At 41.1% G+C, this 22,232-nt stretch overlaps 1 protein-coding gene and 2 pseudogenes across 5 annotated transcripts in view; 1 reads left to right on the forward strand and 2 right to left on the reverse strand.

Annotated features, from left to right (window-relative positions):
- The window catches only part of AUTS2 (activator of transcription and developmental regulator AUTS2), a 1,205,607-nt gene that overhangs the window by 1,063,005 nt on the left and 120,370 nt on the right, over window positions 1–22,232 (reverse strand). The gene's annotated exons all lie outside the window — the stretch shown is intronic.
- The window catches only part of LOC105604842 (small ribosomal subunit protein uS4-like), an 81,163-nt pseudogene that overhangs the window by 41,041 nt on the left and 17,890 nt on the right, over window positions 1–22,232 (reverse strand).
- The window catches only part of LOC121817806 (small ribosomal subunit protein eS6-like), a 730-nt pseudogene continuing 353 nt past the window's right edge, over window positions 21,856–22,232 (forward strand).

Consider the following 22,232-nt stretch of genomic DNA (forward strand, 5'->3'; position numbering starts at 1 on the left):
GCATTAAGTCCTCACTTGGGACACTTGTGCTTAGCAGTCTCTCTTCCTGTCATTCTCCTAAGAAAAATTCCACAGCTCTCCTCCTTTCCTTGTCAAATCTCTGCATTAACATCACTTTATGGGGAGGCCTTCCCTGATCCCACACCCCACTCCGAGCACTCACTCATTCCCAAATCCTGTGTTGCTTTTTCTCCATAGAATGCATCACTATCAGATGTAACAAATATTTATCTGCTGTGACTTGTTTCTCCCGGTTAGAAGGTAACCTTCACAAGGGCAGACACCATCTTGTTTGCTGATATATCATCAAACCCAAGAGGAAAGTCAGGCACATAACCACATATTCAATGAACAAATAAATGAGAGAATGCTGTTAATCCCAAATGGCTATCCCAAATACCCAAATCTCTTTTTATAAAAATGTTAATGTAGACATGGGGTCGCAAACAGTTGAAAACAACTGAACAACAACAACTGGTGGTCCAGTGGTTAAGAATCAGCCTTGCAATGCACGCGACACAGGTTCAATTCCTGGTCCAGGAAGATCCCACATGTTGTGAAGCAGCTAAGTCTGTAGACCATAGCTATTGAAGCCTACGTGCCCTAAAGCCCATGCTCTGGAACAAAAGAAGAGATTGTAAGGAGAAACCTGCACATTGCAACTAGAGTAGCCCCCACTTGCCACACTTAGAGAAAGCCCATGCAGCAACAAAGACCCACTGCAGTAAAAAAATAATAATTTTTTTAAAATGTTGATATAAGAACTGGCATAGTTTTTGTCTTTTTTATTACTAGTAACACAACTGGACAAAACAACTTCTAAACCCACACAGAATACTCGAAAATCCCATATCTTCAGAAGAAATGCCATGTACCATGCAAAACGTAAGATTACTTTTTCTAAGCCCACACAAATATTTACTACCCCCAAATGTAATTTCTAATTTACAGTTCCAAAATATAATCTATACCTGCATAAAATTCAACAGACCTGCAGCAAGATATTAAATTTTATATTTGCATGCAAGAATGACCAAGTAATATTAGTCTAGCCAAGGAGATCGTGTCTCTAAACTTGAGAGCTTGCAGATGTAATGAGAAGAAAAATTGTACACTTCAATGAAAGCAAGTTGATTAAAATGCTCTGATGCAGTTTTAACAGTGCAAGGGAGGCAAAGTGCATTTCAAATTTCATAACCTGGGCTCTGATAACATGAGACTCACTGCTTCAGAATGGGTGATGGAACATACTGGCATCTCTTCCATCTATACACAGTAGCAGGTGACAAAGGTAAATAGCCTGAGAGTTTGAATGGGTTTCTCTGACCCTACATACCCCGAAGGACCCTTCGGGTCAAGAAGATACACACTCAGCACTGGTGAACAGCAAAGCAAGTGGTAGTGTCTCTAATCTCACCAATTGTACAGCCTTAACTTATGCGCTGTCCATACATGGGGGTTTTTGGTTTGTTTTGTGTTTTTAAATAATGAGAGTTTCTTGCCTCTAAAACACCAAAAAAGAAGAGGTAAATTACTCAGTAACTGGTTCTGAAACAACTAAGGTGATGGGACTAAAAAGAGAAGAGAGACTTCTGTGGTGGTCCAGTGTTAAGAGACTTTGTATGCCTAATGCAGGGGGCCCAGGTTCGATCCCTGGAATCAGATCCCACATATGGCAAGTAAAGATCCCACATGCCACAACTAAGGCCCAAAGTAGCCAAACAAATAAATATTAAATGAGAGAGAAGAAGAAGAAAAAGAAATGTTTAAGCACCTCAAGACTCTGCTCTCAAGAAATAGCCTTGGGAGTGCAGCACTTTGCAAAGGGGTTCCACGAGAAGAGTATGGGTGCTCAGCAGGTTAACAGCCAAAAAAGAGCTACTTGAACTTTCTGAGGAGTCTGCCAACAATGTTTTCATCTGTTTTCAATGAGTATTCTGGGCAGTATTTCATCTGAAAGAGTCCTGGTGCTCTACAAGCATGAAAATCACTGGTCCAATGGAATGGATCCTAAAAGAGAAGTCAGTTGATGAATAATGAACTGTTAACCCAGACATGGTGCCTTTCTGACTGTGTGACTCTGACTCTAAGCCCTTCATATCAATAAACTCCACTCCTAGATATGTACTCAAGAGAGCTGAAAAACATATCGACACAAAGAATTGTACATAATCGTTCATAGCAGCTTTATTCATAACAGCTTCAAACTGGAAACAACCCCAAAGCGCATCAACAGGAGAATGGCCAAACACATTACAGTACATCCATACAATGGGACAGCACACAGCAGCAAGAAGGACCAGACCACACCAAAACCACGGACCAACCTCAAAATCACTCCTCTGAGTAAAAGAAGCCGAACACAAAAGAGCACATAACATATAATTCCATTGATATAAAAGCTGAAGAAAACCTTAATCTACAGTGGCACAAAACAGATCAGTGGTGCCCAGACCCTGGTGTAAGAATGGGAGAGTGAGTGTGAATGAGGGAATTTACGGGTGCAATAGAAATGTTATATCTTGACTATGGCGGTGATTCGATTCTAAACTCAGGACTGTATACTTAAAATGGGTGCCTTTTACCACATGTGAAAATAAAATTGAAAAAACGTATGTCCTACCTAACCCATGAAAACGTTATTAAGAACAGATGAGAAAGGTGACATGTGAAAGCTTAATACACATGCACTGAGATTAAACAGATAAGGACAAAAATATACCACACAAGCATTTGTTTATACAAAAGCCAAACGTATGGCACAGAAGGGAGTCATGATTATTAACAATGAGGATGGTGAAAGCTTGAGTATTAGCACTTCTTTTATGCCGGCGCTTAAGATCTTTACATGCATCAAGTCCTCACATCAGTCCTATGAGGAAGAAAGAATCACTATTTCCATATTACAGATGAGGAAACGGAAGTGCTGAGTGGTTAAGTAATTTCACTTTCACAAGTAAAACTAGAGCATATCGTTTTTGGATAAGTCAACGAGGGTCCTACAAGTAGCAAGATACTAAGCATGGAAAGCTATCTTCCCACTAAGGACGAGTAAGTATCAAAGTGTAGCCTCCAAGCCAGAGACGCCAGTCAGCAGAAGGCCTCCCTAGTCTGCAGAATAGAAAGTCGTGCAGCAGACACACATTGTTTTCTTAGATTTGGGAAATAGGAAATAAAAACAGAGGCAGAGCAGAAAAAGAGAAAAGTCAATAACATCTGTACATAAAAATCATTAAAGTGGTTCACAGGGAACTATTAGTTAACATTGTTAACTACCTACTATGTGAGGCTTTATTAAGAGTTTTACGTGTATTCTCATGCAATTTTCATAGTAACCCTGAGAAACAATACTATGATAACTACTTTATATGCAAAAGAGAAAAAAAAAAAAAAACAAATCTTAGGTTAGATAACCTGCAAAGGGTACTTTTACCTAGCAAGTGACAGAAACCACAGTTGAATCAAACTTTATCTTCAAAGCTAGTAATGTTGCTTATTAAATCTACTCCCATCTAAATCTTACTGAAAATGCAAGTTTTAAGGAAATAACAGGGAAAAAAAGGATAAAAGTATAGATATTCCAACTAAACCTACATTGTCTCAAATTTGTTCCAATATTTTTCTGAGAATGCAGGAGATACTGCTATTTAACAAGCAAACAAGCCAGGCACCATGCTAGGGACTTTAGATATGAATTCAGGTAATCTTCCTAACAGTTCTACAAGGTGAAAAGAAAAAAAAAAAAAACTTTCCACCTAGAATCATGTGGCCAGTCAAAGTTCCTCTCAAAATACAGGGCAAAATAAAGATATCTTCGATAACTAAAAACAAGTATATACTACTAATAGACACTCACTAAAGAATATTAAAGAAATTGTGAACAAAGACATTGGTAACCATATAGGTAAATCTAAAACACCACCCGTAAAAAGGATCAATTCAGTTTAGTTCAGTCGCTCAGTCCTGTCCAGCTCTTTGCGACCCCATGAATCGCAGCACGCCAGGCCTCCCTGTCCATCACCAACTCCCGGAGTTCACTGAGACTCACGGCCATCGAGTCAGTGATACCATCCAGCCATCTCATCCTCTGTCGTCCCCTTCTCCTCCTGCCCCCAATCCCTTCCAGCATTAGAGTCTTTTCCAATGAGTCAACCCTAGGAGAGCAACATCTAATATGTGTGTTTAAAAAAAGGTAAAACTAAAATATCGGACTTACTGCAGGGAGAGAAGTGATCAGACTTTAAGATTGCTTACTCGCATTATACATTATACATTACCAGCACACAACAAGCAATCAGCTCTCAGCAAACCACACACGAGTCCTCAGGAAACAAGCCTAAAATTCCTACTTGTTATCCCTTCTCAAAACTCACAAACACTGAAGATTCAAGTCCTCAATGATCGCCTCTATTCTAATACCAATTCATTGGGAAAGACCCTGATGCTGGGAAAGACTGAGGGCAGGAGTAGGGGATGACAGAAGATGAGATGACTGGATGGCATCACCAACTCAATGGATATGAATCTGAGCAAACTCCAAGAGACTGTGAAGGACGGGGAAGCCTGGTGTGTTGCAGTCCATGGGGCCACAAAGAGTTGGACGAGACTGAACGACTGAACAATGACATTCTATACCCACTTTTGGCCTCTACACAGGAAACATTTCCAAGCAGGCTGGCAAGTCAAAGAAATGGTAACTAGAACCAGAATTTTTTATAGCCAAAATTATTTTAAATTCCATCACTCTTTTTAATTTTGGATAAAAATTAACGATCTGTTCACAAAAGCTCTCTCTTTCTCACATCAAGGGAGCAGTGTTAACCTCACACCTGGACCCTCTTCACTGCTCTCCTATCGAACACATTTTTAAGTATGTTTTTGTCAAGAATCTTTAATTATGTTTCACAATTGTGTCTTCCTTTCTTTCAGCTGCCTAAATTTTCAACTGCAGGGTCTTGGAGGTAGATTAAATAAAGATAAGCTCTTGTCAGTCAGAGCTGGCTTCTCTCCCTCCCCTCACCTCCTCTGGTTACCAGATCCAAATGCTGCCAATCAAGGAAAATCCTGCACATCAGCTGTCATTCATTCCTGTCTAAATGATGCCGGTCAGACTTCATTAGGAACAGTGTCCTGATCAAAAGCTACAGCCAATCATGTCCACAAAACATAGAAGCAGCAGCTGGTCTTGTCTAGCTGGTGTCTGGCACAATTCCCACTCCTGGAGGGTGAGAGCAGGGCCAGCCACACCTCCCCAGGGCCAAGAAGACAGCCAGTCGCGTCTCTTGCACATTTCAGGTCGCTATAAACTGCATGTCTTCTGTTGACATTGCTCTCACCTCACCAGCCCACTAAAGGTAGCCTCAGACTTAATTATTAAGCCTTCCGAGCCATGAAGACAACTGGGAATTTAGCAGTCCTCTCATTCATTAGCTGGTTATGCCACTGAGGGATTGAAGCCAAGCTGCTTATTTATTTCTGATCCTCCAAACTGCAGGTTCAGCCCTCCCCCAAATACCCACCCTACACACAGAGAACAGAGGGCAGCCACCATTCTACACAGCATCACATCATCCACACTCTCTCAAAAACAGACCACACAGACTACATCAAGGACATACTAAAGAATCAGCACAAATCTGAGAGCAAAAGCCTCAGAGACCTAATTCTTTCAACTCAAATGTTTATTACTGTTCTTCATGACATTTGTTTAAATGGAAGAAACAGGTAGAGGGTTTTTTGGTTTTTTTGTTTGTTGTTGTTTTGTTTTTTTTTTAATGCAGCCATTAAACACTTAAAAAAAACAGGAAGATAGAAACTGAGTAGAATCTGGTTTGGGTGATTGTTTTGTTTTCAACTGGTCAACTCTTTACACTCTGGCTGGACTATCCTGCATGTCCCCAAGGTAGGGTGCAAGAAACTGTACGCCAGAGATCATCCATGCAGTCACGCTCTGAAAGCCCAGACAGTGCACCCACCTCAGGAACCTGGCTGCGCCGACATGCAGGTGTGGAACGACTCAGAGGTGGGCCATTCATACAGAAAGAGGCATTTGCCTGGGTTCAGAGTGAATCAGAAGTTCAGTTATTAGTAAAAGAAGTGGTTATTTAAATGTATGATTTCATCCTAATTAAATCTAATGGGGGAGAGAATTTGCGTTTAGCTGCCTAGTAAATAACTCACTAACAATAGTTACTTCACTATTGATATCTGAAAAGTATCAGCAAGATAAGGTTTTCAGGGCAACAGAAGAAGGTGATGTTGGTGGATTGCTGCCCCACTCACCCACATACCCCACACCATATCGGCCACCTCCCCCTGCCCCAGCCAAGATCATAATCTTGGTTTTACACCATATTCCTTTCACAACCTCAACCCAGGCAAGAACCTAATAAAACACTGAAAGCTTAACAGTCCCGTACACCTAACAAAACCACCCAGGGACACCAGAGAGCATCCTGCATGTACATTAATAACTGCAGGATATCTGATTAGGAGAATGCGAAATAAGAAGCCATTAATAGCAGCCCTCATCTCCCTCCTCCACACTGATTACCAAAAGAACAGCAGCAGCTGAATCACAACTAAATCCTATTCATAAGGGACCTGGGGCAACAAAGAGGGAAAAAAAAACCGTTAGAGTAGGGCTTCTCCAGGGAAGCTGCTCTAAGTCGTTTTGATTCTGGCATCAATCACGTCTGCCACAAACCAATAAGCATGTATAACACAAGCAAAGACTAGATTCCTCCCCTCCCTTCCTGGGTTCAGCACAGCACACCCAGCATACTTAACTGTCCCTACCAACCGCACTGCTACTTGCAAGGGCCCCAAAGGAAGCCCTAGGTCCAGAGACACACAGGCTCAAATGTTCACCCTCAGAGTACAATCGGTATCAGTTAGAAGATGGAACCACTGGCCTCAGGGCAGACTACTTGTGAGGTCTCAGTAGAACAGACCAACTACGTGACTTCGAACAAATGTTTTACACTCTTTCTGCCTCAGTTTCTTTATCTGTAGCATAACTGTCCCCTGGAGTTATTGTGGAATCAAATGAATTAAATCACAGTGAGCACCAGAAGGGGGCTTCCCAAGTGGCAGCAGTGGTAAAGAACCCGCCTGCCAATGCTGGAGACATAAAAGACCTGGGTTCTATTCCTGGGTCAGGAAGATCCCCTGGAGGCGGACATGGCAACCCACTCCAGTATTCTTGTCTGGAGAATCCCATGGACAGAGGCGTCTGGCAGTCTACAGTCCATAAGGTCGCACGGAGTCAGAACAAGCCTGAAGCAACTTAACAAGCACACTAGGAATAGCACCTCCCATCATGAGTTAGTGCACACTCCCTCCTCCTTCCTCCTCCTCTGTCTACATACAAAGGAGAGGGTAGGAGAACGATGGAGAAAGGAAAGAAAAGGGGAAGAGGAGGAGGAAGATAAGAAAGAAGAAAAAAGCTTGATCTTAAGTATGTGGCTTAGATATACAGATGAGAAACCCAACAGTGCCCCCCCATCTCCCCTGCACTGAGATGTACCCCACCCCTAATCTTTCAAAGTCACAGCTTTCTCCTCCTGGTTTAGCCGTGGAAAGACCTGAATTCCCCTCTGCTACAAGAAATCTCAGCAAAAAAATTGTTAGAGTTTCCCTAATCCCAGTATTTTGAGCTTGGTGAGTCATCTGTGAATTCCCAAACTTTCTGCAACTCAAAATGAATTTTCTGGTAGAGAGCCAATGTTTCCAATTTGATTTGGCAAAATATATCCAGTTAGGATGTTCTCTCAATGTAATTAGCAACATACTGTCAATGAGTAGTTCAGCTATTGACAATACCTGTTGCAATTTAATTTTAAATGTCAATGACTTATTTGGATTCACTTAACAGGGCCCTGATACATTACAAACAAGTATCCTACAACAACAGGATGGATGATGAAAATAAGAGGGTGAAGGAAATCAATAGGACTGTACAAGGGTCTGCCTGCCAAATACCCCTATGCAACTATGCCTAGGGGGCTTCCCAGGTGGCTCAGTGAAAGAATCCACCTGCCAATGCAGGAGAAGCTGCTTCAATCCCCAGGTCTGGAAGACCCCCTGCAGAAGGAAATGGCAACAGACTCCCATATTCTTGTCTGGAAAATCCTGTGGACTGAGGAGCCTGGCGGGCTAGTCTATGCGGTCGCAAAAATTGGACATGCCTTAACAACTAAACATCAGCAAACTATGCCTGGAGCAGGGCCGGCTCCCCCTCCCAGGCACAGCTGGGGATGCAGGGCATGTCACTGTCACCGTCCTGTCAGCTGATGCTACTGTTCCTGGAAAGACATGAGTACAACAGCAGGCCAGTGTCAGGAGACAGGTGACGCTGAACAAGCAAGATGACTTTGAACAAGTTATTTAGCCTCTCTTCCTTAATTTCTTCACCTATAAAAGTAAGATAATTGTGAGGACTACATAAATAGACATATATAAAAGCACTCAGCACAATGCCCGGTACTTGATAATAGTTCAATAAAATGTTAGCCTTTCACCATTAAGTCAACCAAGTTAAAATTGGTATTACTTTTTTAAACAGCAAAAACAAAACCAAAAAACCCTCACACACTATAGCAGAGTGTCACGAATGCATGTGTCTGTAACACAGGGACTTGAGTAAAGCAGATTCAGCCCAGATAATAACTGTGGAGGGTGGTGGCCTCCATGGCACCGCAGGAAGCCCAGCCCTTCTCTCCAGCCCTTCTCTCCAGCCCTTCTCTCGTGCACACCTGCTCTCAGCACCAACTGGAACTCAGCATGGATCATGCCTGTACTGCCAGAATAACCCCAAATCTGGATTTTAAATGAAATTTCCTAATTTTTAAATGTTGACAACTGTCTCCAAAATGTTTGAAAATCAAATAAGTCCAATGAACCATACTGTGTGGCTGGACCAAGGCTTCTGAACTGTGTGTGGGTCTCTACCGTCCAGACTAACCCACAGGACCTGCCTGGGTAAAACCCATATCCAAAGTTTTTACTCATTTCCCATGGGAAAGCCTTACCATTGACCAAGCCACAGAGGGACCCACAAAAAGTCTAGGATGTTCTCCAAGTCACAGGCCAAGGAGTGGCCAGGCCTGCAGCAGGTGCCTTCTTGATGACTTTCGGCCTGCTCACTAAGAAGGGAAGTGGATCATTTATGAGCTGTAAAGTGAAAGTGAAGTCGCTCAGTCGTGTCCGACTCTTTGCAACCCGTGGACTGTAGCCCACCAAACTCCTCCGTCCATGGGATTCTCCAGGCAAGAATACTGGAGTGGATTGCCATTTCCTTCTCCAGGGGATCTTCCCGACCAAGGGATTGAACCCAGGTCTCCTACACTGCAGGCAGACGCTTTAACTTCTGTGCCAATGAATCAGCTTTAAGCTGACACTGGATACTACGAGAATTTACATCTTCTCTGAAACAATTCAAATGCATTTCATGCATAATAGCGGGCAAGGATAAAGATGAAGTGGTAACACTTCAGAGGCTCCACAAAATATCCTGACTATCTAGGCCATAAACCTACAAAAAATTCTCACTTCTTTCCGTGAACAGGAACATACCACAACTGAAAAATCATAGGAAATACCCAACTCAAATCATCAGCCAATAGGCTTCCCACTTCGCGTGCCTGGGGTATTTCACTCTCTTCCTGATGGGACTTTGGTTTACCACAATCTCTTTGATCTCCTTATTCTCCTTTGCCAAACATGTTTTGGGAAGGAGGAGATGAGAGCCATGGAGTGAGGGTGGATGGCATGGATAATCAGATAGACAGGCGGTTAAATGAGAAATCTCAAGGACTATAAGGGAGAGGGGGAAGGTTCACAATGTATCCTCTTAGATAAATTTCACCTTCTTCAACATATTCATGTATTCAATATTCACTGAGTACCCATGAATGACAGGTGTTGTTCTAAGTGCTGGAAATGTAGCACCAAAGAAACAAAGTCTGTGCCCTCGCAGAGTTTATATCCTCCAGTCATTCATGCTGAGATCTGAGATTTACTCTTCAAGGAAGACACTGTAGACTTTCTGGGTCAGAAAGGATCTTAGCAATCTTCTCATTCAGTAGTCCTGAAAGCGAGATCCAGATTTCCTCCAGTGCTTTCATTAAACCAACACTTTACTAAGCCCCGCCCACTGAGTCACCCGTATGCTACTATCTATAGCAGCGAACCTCTCAGAGCTCACCAACACCCTGCTGGAGCAGAGAGGGGGACACCTGCACAGCCCCCTTCACTGAAGAGAACTCACTGCAGCGCAGGCAGCTCCAAGCTTCTAGGGAAGGGCCCCACTAGCTTCAGGGAGAAGAGAGGCTTAAGCTGCCTATGCCTCTCAGCCTGCTTCCACTTGAGCGCCTCCATTCTCCTTCTCTTATTACCGGGCTGCCTAAGTCAGATTTCTCTGGAAATCTGAAATCAAAAAATAATAGTTCCACAGGCTACAAATAATCTGAAGTCAAAGCAGTATGTCATGAAGGCTGTAGGTCCACTGGTCTCCTATATTAGACTTATTTCTTCTCTTTACCATCCACTTGTTAGTCCCAGGTCTGCTCTGGGGGAACCGCCAGAAGTGCAAGCCCTCCTTTATACGGTAACTCTCCAAGAGTTTGAAGAGAGCACCTGGGTTACCTCCTCTTCTTCTCAGGCCTGATACCCCAGTTCCACCATTCACAATGACAGATTTGTGGTATCTGCCCATTCAGATGCCTCCTTATTCCTTTACCATTATTACTGATATAAAAGTTACCGGACTGGCAAAAAAGTTCATTCTTTTTGGCCAACCCAATATATAATGAAGAGTCTGTTTGGGCAGTGATACTATCCTACATAAAAAGTTTTTGCAGAATGCTCTACTTATTTGACCCCTCACAAAATCATACTAGGTGAAAGCTTTGACAAAAGAAAAGTGTATTCTACAAATTATCCATGAAAACCTGGAGCTTTGGGAGGATAAAATGGAGTTGTCCGAATAGCAAATGTGCTTGGTCGTAAGAATCAGATTTCCGGATCCTATCCCAGACCTGCTGAATCAGAATTTCCAGGGGAAGATGCCTGGGAGTCTGCACGGTTAATATAACCTGCATACGGTTATTTACTACATAAATATTTTATGACTAAAATGTCTATAAAATGAAAAGACTGAAATGCAGAAAAACAATACTCTCAACACCTGCACGTTTAATAAGAGGAGATTTTTTTTATGACTTGTTCCCTCTCATTTGATTATAGTACATCAGTTTCTACTTCTCCTTAAACCTGTCACTAGTTCCCTCTGCCCCAAGCCCCACTGATAATCAAAGTAGAATCTGGTTAATAGAATACACTGGAGACTCCTGCATTTGGAAGCAGAGAAGAAAAATCAGTGTCTCAGACAGAGACTCTCAACTGAGAAGATCTCAATTTATATAAAAATCTTCTCAAAGCCCTTATAATCTCACTGACCATCTGTAGCACAGAAACGTATCCTGGAATTAGTGATACTAAGTGGTTTCACAGCAGTAGATACTCTGGAGACTTTAAAAAAAAGAAAAGGAAAAGAATTTTCTGTATTGCACTTGAAGAAGTCAGTTAAGAAACTACCATTACAATGAAACCTCCCAGACATTCCAGAACAACAACAACAAAAAACTTAAAATATCTAGCTTGGTCACAATGGTATACATAAAGCCCAGATTTCTCCAGCCATGGGGTTTAACAGGATTCCCACTATCTATACCTTCCTTATGTCCCTCATCCCCAGTGATTCAAACTCTATGGAGAAAACAGGATTCTATCTAATTACTTTGAAGCAGATTGAAAAAAAAAAAGTCCTCAGCACCAGCACCAGAAGAGACTTTTTCCCCTTACCAAAGACCTTAAAAAAAAAATGGAGAGGAACAGAGAGTTATTATTGGCACCTGATCTACAACATCAGAAAAATGGCAGCCCTTCAAACTCCACACGTGGAAGAGCTCTTCATTTTAAGCTGAAAATGGGGAATTAATTTTCAAGTCTCTTGTCTAAGAGACAGCTTTTAAAAAGGTATTAACCTACATTTGGAGATTAATGCAAACACAGCCATCTTGTTTTAGTGGGTACAATCCAACTTTTATTAAGACAAAGATGGATTCAGAGTAATTAAGAGCTTGTCCAATATCCAGAATTTTATGACTCTAAATATTAGCGAAGCTGGCATTCTTACCAGCTTCGCCTCAGAGCTACTGCATTATACATCCTTCGTGGTAATGAAACACCAGCTAAAAAGAGGTTGAATAAGTCTCATTTAAAAAAACAGCTTTCCCGTGGAGAACTATCCTTACTTTAATATAATGTATAGCCCGTTAGAACATTAATACTACTGGAAAAAAAAGTGAGTGGTTTGGGATTTGCTGCTAAGGAACCCCAAAGAAGATAAACAAACCACAGGAACTGTGTTTTAACAACAGTGAATGTTGAGAAACTCCCTGGTACCAAAGTCTAGGAACACTCTGCTGACTGGGGCAAGAAAAGGACTATACACCCACTCTGGCGATGCTAATGGTAGTTTACCTGTGAGGCTCATCCTTAACACTGTCTGCTATTTACACAATGTAGCAAAGTCATGGATATTGTTTTAATTTTTTTAAACTTTTTAAAAACATCCCAATGGGGTGCTCTCTTCTGCTACCCAAATATTTTTTTAAATGGTATCAGGCTACAGCCTTGACTACTCCCTTCTCAGAAAAGGTTCCACTAGGGTCACCACATTCAAACATCTTTACCAACTGGGCTGAGGGGACACCTGGGCAATACGGTCAAAATATTGACAACTGGTCATCAGTTTTATAGACTTCATAAAATCAAAGACTCTTACATTTAAAGTTCCTAATGCAAACTTCTTCTGTACTTAAAAGGCCACAAAGAGTTAATCACACAGGATCTACATCACAGCTTTACAAAAACAGTTTTCCTCTCTGTTCTGTTATCAAATTTGCCACCCAGTGACGACACTGATGGGAATGCCGAGGATTCCTATGCCCTAGTCCCCAACAGCTATTATCTGAAAGCCTATCATCTCTACCATCTTGGGAGGTAAATAACACGTCACCTATGGGCACCTCACCTGAACCAAAGCCAACTCCCCACACCCCAAAAGTATAAAGAGGACCAGGCAGAACAGACTAGATGAAAACATATCCGGCCCTCCATAATTAGCAAAACCCAAGCTGCTAAGTAGAACTGCCTTTTTTCTTCCCAGAGACATCCTTAAATGGAAACTAAAGCCCAATCTATATTCAAGGAAATAGCACTCTCACCTTTCTCTATACACTAGGACTTCTCTGCCCCATGAGAAACAACATCCTCTTCCTTTAGGCACAAACATTAAGAACAAAAACTGTACCAAGAAAAATAAAGTTATATTGAAGCATCATACTTTCTTGGACTATTCAATGATACTGTCAGAATATAATAAGTTGTCTCTTACGGGATGAATGAAACTAGCATTTTCAAAAATGAACAAAGAAATTTTTTTATTAAATATCTTTGCCTTTTTTTTTTCTCTATAACATGACTACTTTCTGTTCAAGAGAGAAATGGAAACCTAATGTTTGGGCCTTGTCTATTGAAATCACTCAGTCCCTCAGTTATGTCTGACTCTTTTGCAAACCCCAATGGAGCCTACCAGGCTCCTCTGTCCATGGGATTTTAATGGTAAGAATACTGGAGTGGGTTGCCATTTTCTTCTCCAGGGGATATTCCCAACCCAGATCAAACCTGCATCTCCTACATTTGACCACAAGCAAAACCTCAACATCATTTCTAAAAATCAAACTGGAAATATATATGTATATAAACTGAGAACACACAGGACACAAAGAAATACACCTGTGGTCGACCACGAAAAGAAATTCTAAGGGAAACGAGACTGATTCAGTCAGAGTCTTCCACAGAGCCAGCATCCCAGTGTTTACTGAGCCTCCATATATGCACCCCTCCAGACTGACCACAGAGATCACACTCCACAAGCCATATTTACTTATTATAGATCAAGTTTATTTCCTTGAGGTAGGGTTCAATCACTGAACCTGCTCTGAGAACCTATGTGAAACTATGCTCCACCTTTACAACAGCAAGAAACAAACACTTTAGGCAAGGTATCAGGGTCTTAATGAGCCTGCCATAGCACCCTGCATGACAACTTGCCCCCAAAGAACAATTTTCATTTTTTCAGTGAATACATCTTCAGTTCAGTCCAGTCGCTCAGTCGTGTCCAGCTCTTTGCGACCCCATGAATTGTAGCACGCCAGGCCTCCCTGTCCATCACCACCTCCCGGAGTTCACTTAGACTCACATCCATCGAGTCAGTGATGCCGTCCAGCCATCTCATCCTCTATCGTCCCCTTCTCCTCCTGCCCCCAATCCCTCCCAGCATCAGAGTCTTTTCCAGTGAGTCAACTCTTCGCATGAGGTGGCCAAAGTACTGGAGTTTCAGCTTTAGCATCATTCCCTCCAAAGAAATCCCAGGGCTGATCTCCTTCAGAATGGACTGGTTGGATCTTCTTGCAGTCCAAGGGACTTGCAAGAGTCTTCTCCAACAACACAGTTCAAAAGCATCAATTCTTCAGCGCTCAGCTTTCTTCACAGTCCAACTCTCACATCCATACATGACCACCGGAAAAACCATAGCCTTGACTAGACGGACCTTTGTTGGCAAAGTAATGTCTCTGCTTTTGAATATGTTATCTAGGTTGGTCATAACTTTTAATACAGAAGTTAAGAATTGTGTCCACTGCCTCCACATCTCTCTCCAATCCCAAAGAATATATACTTTCTAAGCATCAACACTACTGAGCTAGGCACAATGAGGTATGGGGGGGAAACTGCCATTTGTTATGCAAAGCACGTCTTAGCACAGCACTTAAAGTAATCCTCACAAAGAATCTGTTTCCTATTTTACAGATAAGGAAAGGGTGGCCTTGGCAAGCCAGAGACTGACTTGCCTAAAGTCGCTTAAATAATAAACTGTAGAGCTAAAGCTCTAATATTGAAGGGTCTGGACCCTGTGTCACAGTGCTGTGTACAAGGACAACCCAGCTAAGTAAGATACCTTTGTACTCACACAGGGTTTTAGAGTTAAATTTGGATAAGATGACACTGGCATAAAGATACATCACAAAGGCCAACTAAGTGTACACAGCTGTATAGGGACCTAAAAGGAAGCGACCTTAGGGTGACAAGTAAAAACTCCATGGAACATTTAAAAATCCATTCTATATAATGCACCCAGATTCACAAATGAAAACCACCACATGAAAGGGCTCCAGAGGTGGTAAATGTTACATAAAGGTTAGGTTGATAAAGGTAGTGAAAGTGAAGTCGCTCAGTCATGTCCGACTCTTTGCGACCCGTGGACTGTAGCCCACCAAACTCCTCCGTCCATGGGATTCTCCAGGCAAGAATACTGGAGTGGATTGCCATTTCCTTCTCCAGGGGATCTTCCCGACCCAAGGATTGAACCCAGGTCTCCCACACTGCAGGCAGATGCTTTAACCTCTGCGCCACCAGGGAAGCCCACAGATAGTGAAACCAGCTACAATTACTCGGCATTTGCTGTGGGTCAAGCACCCTGTTGAGCATCTCACAGACATTTTCTTAATTCAATGGCTCACCAAAATTCTGTCCATTTTATAACTGAGGAAACTGAGGTTAGAGAGGTTAAAACTACTTATCCAAAGTCAAGTGGTACAGTTAAGGTAAACAAGTCTTTCTGTCAAAGCCCAGGTTTTCAGGCTGCTTATATGTACTGCCTCTAGTGTTTCTATTTCCCCAAGTCATTTTTGTTATAGCATCCCCAAAGTCCTCACTAAGTACTCAGATCTGGGGCACATACTATATATTTTTGATGGACATCCTCAACTTGCAGGTTTTTCTATACCCAAGTCCCTAATATCCACAAATAATAAGGGCAGGGGTTAGCTTCAAAAAACTCCAAAGATCCCATGTGATCTCTTAACTACTGAGAAAAATCCAAGAAATGATGGTACACACATTCAATCAAAGGTTACAGCTACTTGGTATTTTAAACACTTCTGGCTGAGATTCTTAACAGTGCTTAAGAGAAGGCTTAAGTGCATTAAAAGGAAATTCTCTGTACATTTGTTATTCTCATCCCAGCTTTATAGATGAGTAAACACAGACTTGTAGACATTACCAGAAACTGAGACAGGAATTCTGACTGTTTGTATTTCTCTCCCAAGGCTCGTGAATAACACAAGCTCCTGGTTTAACCCAACTGTCCTCACTGTACTGCAGGTGAGAAGAGGGTACATAAACCAACAGAACTCAAATGGATCCATAAAATGCTTTTAATTAAACCATAAGAAATATTAGCTGGTAGAAAACAAAACTGGTGTTAGATCTTTGAAAGGATGACTTTGTTCATCCTAGGGTAATAGAAGCAGCCAAAACAAGAAAACAAAACTTCAACCTCATGAATTCCTTTTTCTATAATGAAAAACTAGAATAAAAAGTTACAAGCCAGGTAAAGTATTCATGACAAATATTGCAAAGGGTTAATATATATGTGTGTGTAAATATACACACATATGTAAAACATACAAAGTTCACATCAGTTAAGAAAAAATTTCGATCCAAAAACCAGTAAAAGGCAAACATAGATGGAGTTCAATTAGTACACAAAATAAACGGCAAGCATAGCTTTTTAGAGATACAGTTATCAAACAAATTTAATACCTTTTTATCTCTAAAAATTTAAATAATTACAATTTTAAGGCAAGTATACTTTATATTGCTGATGATAGGCTACAGTGTAAAAATAATATACACTATAAAGAGAGTCGGAAAAGACAATGGAAATCCACTCCAATACTCTTGCCTGGCAGATCCCATGGATGGAGGAGCCTGGCAGGCTGCAGTCCATGGGGTCGCGAAGAGTCGGACATGATTGAGCAACTTCTCTTTCACTTTTCACTTTCATGCATTGGAGAAGGAAATGGCAACCCACTCCAGTGTTCTTGTATGGAGAATCCCAGGGACAGGGGAGCCTGGTGGGCTGCCATCTCTGGGGTCGCACAGAGTTGGATGCAACTGAAGCGACTTAGCAGTATAAAGAGAGTGCTGTGGTTAGTCACTCACTCCTGTACAACTCTTTGCATCCCATGGACTCTAACCTGCCAAGTTCCTCTCTCCATGGGGAGTCTCCAGGCAAGTATACTGGAGTGGGTTGCCATTTCCTTCTCCAATAAAGATAGTAGACACTGAAAAAAAACTCTTAAAATAAAAAGCCACCCTCTTGTTATTCTACAACAGAGAATCTATCAAAGAAATTACGGAAGAGAATTTTACATGGTAAAAATAAGCTCTTTGTGATACAAGAGAACAAAATTTTAAATGTCCAGCATTAGAAGAACATAATGGCATAATCTGATATACTATTACGCAGTTACGAAATTATTAATTAAGATGGTAATATGGCAACATAGGAAATTACTTTTCAAATGTTAAACAAAAGAGAAAATTATTTGTTAGGATTCTACCACTGTAAAACTGATGTCTGCTTTACAGACAAATCCTAGAAATAAAGGTATTTAAAAAGAAAAAAAAGGGCTCCCCTGGTGGTCCAGTAGTTCAGAACCTACTTTGCAATACAAGCGACACGGGTCTGATGCCTGGTCTGAAAGATCCCACACTGCTGCCACTAAGACCATGCACCAGCATAACTGAAGCCCACTGGCCCTAGAGCCCATGCTGCGCTACAGGAGAGGCCACCACAGTGAGAGGCCTTCACATGCAACGAGAAAGCAGACCCTGCTTGCTGCGACTGGGGAGAGCCTGAGCGCAGCAACAAAGACCCAGCACAGCCAAGTAAGTAAATAAGCAGGGCAGAGGAAGGTTTCTTAAACAGGAGTCGGTGAACCTTTCTCCCTCTTACAAAATTATTAATAAAATAAATATGTATTGTTAAATATAATGGCAAATAGAGAAAGTAAAGCAGCTCTACTCCTACCCTCTGCCCACCTGCCTCCCTGCCTTGAAGAGAATATGTTTGTGCATATGTATGTGTGTGTGTGTATTCACAAAGGAGTTATAAGTTTGCTAACACCAAAGTTCTTTCTTGCCTAAGATATCTCACCCCTCACAGAGAATTGAGGTTTGGAGTTGGACATGGCATATTTGTAATCTATTTAGAAATAAGAAAACAGTACAACTAACATGTCACACACACAAATACAAATATATCATCAATACTTGCTTTTTGTGTGCACTGTAAAATCCAGCTCACCAAAGGATTTTTCATGCTGTTTCTACTAGGAAAACACTCAAAAATCAAATGTTCATCTGAATTTCTTAACATCCCGTAGCAGGTAGATACTGGCTATTTTCTAGAGAAGATTTTCCGTAACACTGAGCAGAAAGTTGAGATTAAAGCTCTGCCAGCGATGACTAAAATTAATTCTCTACAGCTGTTTAGGGAACGTGTATTTCAGAAAGAGGGACTCAGCTGACTAGCTTCAAACACTCTTCAAGAAGGAAAATGTATTTATTTAAAAAAAAAAAAAAGCCACAAGCAAACACCTACCAGCACACATAGCTTATATGTTCCCAAAGAACAGCATTATTTGACTGCAACTTTTTGTCCCTTTTTTCTTTAAAGCCTTTTAGGGAGGCAGAACTTCTGACAAAACTACCTACTTATGGTAAGAACAGATGAATCAGTGCTTTGATAAAACATTAAAATTTAAGAAGACATAAAACCTTCCAAAAAAGCAAAAAAAAAAAAAAATACACACACAATCATTTCAGAAGGTGCCTACCCAGTTCATTATTATGCAGATTTCACAAACATTTCCCTAATCAAGGAGAAAGCTGCTCTATAGAATAATGTGTTTTACCTGCGTTAGCAACCAAGAGCATTCCTTAGCTTTGGAGCCTCTGGTTTTTAGGCTAAGGGTGAGGAGATCCTGAGTGCCAAGACAGCACTTCAGCAAGGACACCACATGTCCCCCAGGAGAGAAAATCACCTAGACCACACCGTTTCTCACTACCTTTCCAAGTCTCCCTCTCTCCATAAGCACTGACAATCTCTTCCATTTGGGGGGTCCACCTGAACTCCTACACAGGCATTCCACTCCAGTAATCTACTACCAAGTTTCTTTTTTAGGGTACCATATTAAAATCCCATTAGCACAGTAGTACTCAATCTTTGCTGCATCTGGAATAACTCGGTGAGTTTTGACAAATACTTGGATTCAACCTCCAAAAGATTCTGATTTAACTGGCATGGAATATGGCTTAAGTATCACAGAGATTTTTTATAAAGCACCCCACGTGCTTTTTATTCTAAAATTTTATATGAAAAGCACAAGAAGCTAGAATAGTCAAAACAATCTTGAAAAAGAACAAAGTAGGAGGATTCACACTACTTCATTTCAATACTTACTAGAGTATAAAAGCACAATAAGACAGACAAGGGTATTGGGAGAAACACAATATGTCAATGGAGCAGAATAGAGTCTAGAAATAGACATAAGCAGGAACAGACTTAAAAAGACAACTGATTTTCAACAAAGGCACCAAGGATATTCATTGGTAAAAGAAAAGTGATTTCAAAGAATAATGCTAGAACAACTGGATAAATATAAGGGGGAAGACATGAACCTCAACTCCTAACTCACATCACACACAAAAATCAGAGATAAAACATAAACCAAAATATAAATGCATGTAAATGCAAAGAAGAAAACATAACCTAGATTAAGTAAAGATTTCTTAGAGATGACACACAAAACTCAAACATACAAGGGGAAAATAAGATAGACTAAACTTAATCAAAATTTAAAATTCCTGCTCATAAAGACACCACTAGGAAATTGCCTAATGATGCCTAAAGCCACAGACCAGAAGATGTATTCATATTACATATATCTGACGTGAGACTTGTACCAAAATACATAAAGAGCTCCTATAAATCAATGATAAACAGACAGTCCAACTTTAAATGGTCAGAAGATTTGAACAAACACCTCACAGAAGACAGTGTTTAATACCACTTAGTCATTAGGAAAATGCAAATTCAAACATAATGAGATCACCATTTTATCCCCACTACAATGGCTACAATTAAAAAGACTAGCAACACAAAATATTTTTGAAGATATGGATTAACAAGAACTCTTGTGCAATACTGGTGGGAGTTTAACCTGTACAACCACTTTGGAAAACTGTGGCAATTTCTTACAAAGTTAAATACAAGTACATACCTTATGACTCAATCTATGCAAACTAGGAATCTAGGACCTATGTTTACAATACAACAACAACCCTTATACAATAGTGCTTTATTAACAATGGTCCAAAGAAACAACTCAAATGCCCACCAAAAGAGAAACAGTTAAACAAATAGTTGCATATCTAACCCAACAGAAGACTACTTGGCAATAAAAGAAGAACTGAGTCATACAACATAGAACAACCTCAAAAATATTAACAAAAGAAGCCAAGTGCACAAAAGTACATACTATATGATTTCATTTTTATGAAGATCAAGAGCAGCTGTCATGACAGGAATCAGAACAGTGGCAGGAATGAGAAAAGACTGACTAGAGGTGAGGACTAAGGAATGTTTCAGGTGATGACTGTGTTCTCGGGCTGGCACATGACTATTTGTCAAAATTCACTGGTTTGCACACTTTACTTTTGTGCATTTTACTACATGCAAACTGTACCAAAGAAGTTTATGATCCCCGGGTGATTATAACTTGTAGTTATTGATAAACTGAGGACCCCTGCAGGGAGTGGGAAGTAGAGGGGGCGGGGCGATCCCAACATCTCTCCCTAACCCCTTTCCTCATTTGTGCTCTCCATCAACCAGCATCACAATGATTTCTTGTGCAAACTAACACTGTGTGTGTGTATCCCGTATTTTCATATAACACCCTACATACTACACCCTGCTGCCCAAATTTTGCACATACATGTATGGCAGTGGGATACTGATTAACTGATCTGATCGTGGTACTTCCACATTACAGTGTACATCTATTTCAGGAAACACTGAAATCTGGGAGAACTAGCAACTATTTCCAACACACAACTCCCATAACACACCTTCTCAAATCTTCTCAGACAGTCCTCAAAGAGCCTGCACTCTGCCTTTCATTTGCCGCTACCCTTAAGATAAACCCAGGCCTCCAGCAACACTGTACCTAGTTACTTTCAGGACCTGAAAAGGAGGCAGGTACCTCCTCAGGCTAGTCTCTCCCTGGAATGTCAACCCTACCCATCTACATGGATACTCTTTCCTGTCTGAAATATCATGGTCATGTCGCCTCCTTCGTGAAGGTTTCTCTGATCTCTCTCCAAGCTGCAAGTGCCCCCTCTTCTATCCTCGCCAAGTACTTAATGAGCACTTCTAGCATATGAAGGCTATGTGGTAGGCGATCTGCTGGAAATTACAACATGCCTATCACACTCTTCTTTCTCTATTTGCGAGATAATTATGCTTACTTTTCAAACTTTTGTACCTTATTCAGGTGGACTCCATGAGAGCAGAGGGGACCAGCTTTATTTTAATGGTGGTAAAATCTGGTATACAGATAGTGTTTGGTATATTTCTACTGATTTTACACATAAATTAACAACCATACCATACCACCTTTCCCCTAAAGTCAGCTGGGACAGAGGAAAAAACAAAAACAACCAAAAAACTCCACAAGAGTGTATTTTAAGTCTGTGGTAAAGATCTACTTGGGTATTACTGGGAACTCTCAAACCGAACCTAACAATTCTTCTCTTTGGAATATCAAAGTTTAAAAACACTTCAGTTCTTTTTTCACCGTATCTGAGAGGCAGTTTGCCGCTTCAGAATGAAGCTGAACATCTCTTTCCCGGCCACTGGCTGCCAAAAACTCATTGAAGTAGACGATGAATGAACACTTCATACCTTTTATGAGAAGAGTATGGTCACAGAAGTTGCTGCTGGTGCTGTGGGTGAAGAATGAAAGGGTTACGTGGTCCGAATCAGCGGTGGGAACGACAAACAGGGCTTCCCTGTGAAGCAGGGTATCTTGACCCATGGCCAAGTCTTCTGCTACTGAGAAAGGGGCATTTCTGTTACAGACCAAGGAAGACTGGAGAGAGAAAGCACAAATCTGTACAGATGCCAATTTGAGTGTTCTCAATTCGGTCAATGTGAAAAAAGAGGAAAAGGATATTCCTGGACTCACTGATACTAC

The sequence above is a fragment of the Ovis aries genome, chromosome 24 (assembly GCF_016772045.2).
Source record: "Ovis aries strain OAR_USU_Benz2616 breed Rambouillet chromosome 24, ARS-UI_Ramb_v3.0, whole genome shotgun sequence".
Taxonomy (NCBI): domain Eukaryota; kingdom Metazoa; phylum Chordata; class Mammalia; order Artiodactyla; family Bovidae; genus Ovis; species Ovis aries.